Source organism: Wolffia australiana, chromosome 2 (genome assembly GCF_029677425.1).
Source record: "Wolffia australiana isolate 7733 chromosome 2, ASM2967742v1".
In the NCBI taxonomy this organism is placed as follows: Eukaryota; Viridiplantae; Streptophyta; class Magnoliopsida; order Alismatales; family Araceae; genus Wolffia; species Wolffia australiana.
Window position 1 is genome coordinate 13,332,127 of NC_135836.1, and position 2,765 is coordinate 13,334,891.

The 2,765-nt window shown below is 43.0% G+C and overlaps 1 non-coding gene across 1 annotated transcript; it reads right to left on the minus strand.

The window, feature by feature from the left end:
- Window positions 1-1,385: 1,385 nt before the first annotated feature.
- On the minus strand, window positions 1,386-1,494 carry LOC144700372 (small nucleolar RNA R71). Its single transcript, XR_013580739.1, has one exon. It is a non-coding gene; the product is annotated as a small nucleolar RNA R71 (small nucleolar RNA).
- Between the last annotated feature and the right edge of the window lie 1,271 nt (window positions 1,495-2,765).

The window sequence follows — 2,765 nt, forward strand, 5'->3', positions numbered from 1 at the left end:
TTGGGCTGAAGATCACAAGCTGTGTCTTCAGCATTTCCAATTTCTGTTGTTCCTTTGGTTACGTTTGATTTCGAATCCCATAGTTGATTGAATCGTTTTCCATTCTGTCTAGCAAAAATTTCATTGTTCTCGCATCCGATCGTGAACTCCTTCCCTGCAGAACTTCCAACTGCTAGCAACCCAGGCCTTAGCCTAGGTTGCCAGCAATCCAAGCAGTGAGCAAGCTCGCCCGCGCGAATCAGCACCGCGAGCAGGCTCGCCACGCGCCGCAGCGCCGCGCGCAGGCTCGCCCGCGCGCAGCAGCGTCGCGCGCAGGCTCGCCCGCGCGCAAGCGTTCGCGCGTGCACAAACACCCGCAGGGTGTTTGCTCAATTGCCTCACAGGGCATAAGCGAACCGTCAACAAAGAAAATTTCTCTGCTAACGGTTCTGCTCAATTGAGTTTGCCAAGATATCTCCATAAAACTTAACTGAAGATAATTTGACTGAAGAATTAGCTGAATCCATACTTTTAAGGAATTCTCTGCAACTTATTCTGAAGAAAATTTCTACAGAGATTAACACTTGGAATTAGAGAACTGAATAGACTGATTTAATAGAAAAGAATTTTCCGCTGTTTTCTTTGCTTCCTGTGGATCGACCCTTGGTTGCCAAAGGCTGTGAGGTTATAAATTTCATTGCATAAGCTCAATCCTCACACAAATTCAACTGATAAATAACCAGTAAAAAACACCCTAAAATTGAGCTCATCAACTGGCGCCGTTGCCGGGGAGCACGGTATTACAGTAGGAATTTTTGTTTTTCTGAATCTACAGTCATTCTTTATTATCTTCTTAAGCTGAAGGACTTTAAAATCCTCTGCTCATCGTCTGCTAACATTTTGCTGAAGATTTATGGTAGTAACACGCTCAAGAGCTGGTGAGAAGTCTGCAGAAAAAATTAGTAGGGAGGCCACCCCGGATTCTACAGTCACAGAACCAGAAATTCAGCAGAGAAATATGGCTGAAGAGATACATCAGCAGAATGAGAGGAGAAGAACTATGTTGGATAGGTCTACACCATCCGGAAGCTTACGACAAACTGATGTAAACCTGAACATCGGTGAAGGTATCTTGTTTCGATACGATAATGCATTGATCAATTCTCTACCTGAATTTAACGGATTACCTGCACAGAATCCGTTAGAATTCCTTGATGATTTTCATATTAGATGCTCTTCTCAAAATGTTCCTGGAATATCTACGGAGATGTTAAAAATCAAATATTTTCCTCTAACTCTTAAAGATAAAGCGTTTGCATGGTATCGTAATCTAGGAATCACTTTTAATTCTTGGGAAGAGATGCAAGGAAAATTTCTGCAGAAATTTTACCCTCTCTCCAAAACGAATTTTTATAGAAGAGAAATTCACAATTTCCATCCTCATGACGGAGAAGCCTTTAGTGAGTCATGGGAGAGATTCAATGATTTGTTGAGGAAATGTCCTCACCATGGCATTGAGCAATGTCAACTAGCCCAAATATTTTATGAATCTCTCTCTGATTTTATGAAAAACAAAGTAAATCTCGCTACGGGTGGAACGTTTTACACCGCATACGAGGATGAGGTTTTCGATATTTTGGAGAGAGTTGCAGAAACTGACTTTCAGGAGATTGGAGCCAATCAGAATGGGAGAAACCTGCAGCCAAAAAGAGCAGGAGTTCTGCAGGTTAACGCCAAGGAGGGAGAGCTACAAGCGGGCCTAAGGGAGACTAACCAGAAATTGGAGGAGCTCACCTCCACCTCGAAGAATGTCTTTTTAGGTAACTCTCCTATCATTAAAGCTAAGATCTGCTCTCTCTGCTTCAGTAGGGAACATGAAGATGGGGCCTGCCAAGCCATGGAAGAAGAGGTGAAGGCCTTCAACCACCCGCAACAACCGTGGGCAGGTCAAAAGAGGCCAAATTTCCAAAACGGAGAGAGCTTCACCCAAGGGAACAAAGCTCCTTTTCAACACCAATTTCAGTAGAAGCAGCAGTTTCAATCAAGACACCAACAGCAGTATCAGGCTCCCTCTCAAACTCAACCTGATTTCTCTACACTAACCCCGGTTATTTCAGATATGATCGAGAAGCAAAATCAGAAGTTGAGAGCGGAGATGGAGATGCGCATGCAAGTCATGATGGAGTTCCAAACGAAGCAGATGTTGGAGTCCCAAGAACAGATGAGGAAGCTATTGGAGAGCTTCAGACCTGCACCACCTGAACACCAAGGTATAACTCTAGAACCCCATTGCACATCATATAAACTTCCCACGAAACCGGTAATAAATCCATGCAACCTACATCATGTGCAACACTCCATTCATGATGATACGAATGGAGAAGATCCTGAAGTTCCAGCAATCTCAAAATTGAGAAATGAAAAGGAACTTCAGGATCCTTATCAGAATTCTATAGAGAATTCTAAGAAGGGGAATGAATCAAGAGATGAAGAAGGAGAGGATTCTCCCTACGTGGAGGAACCTCTACCTTCTACGAGTGGGCAACATGTTCCTTACCCTTCAGCTTTAAATAGAAAAAAACCGACTCTTGATTATGAAAATAGATTACTTGAGAACTTTAAAAGAGCCACCATGACTGTTACTATAGAGGATATGCTTAGGTGTGCACCCTCTCTAAAGAAATACCTTAAGGATTCTTGCACCATTAGGAAGCCTAGGGAAGTAGTTAAATTATCTGAAAAAGCCTCTAGCATCCTTAATGCCATCCCTATCAAAATGAGAGACC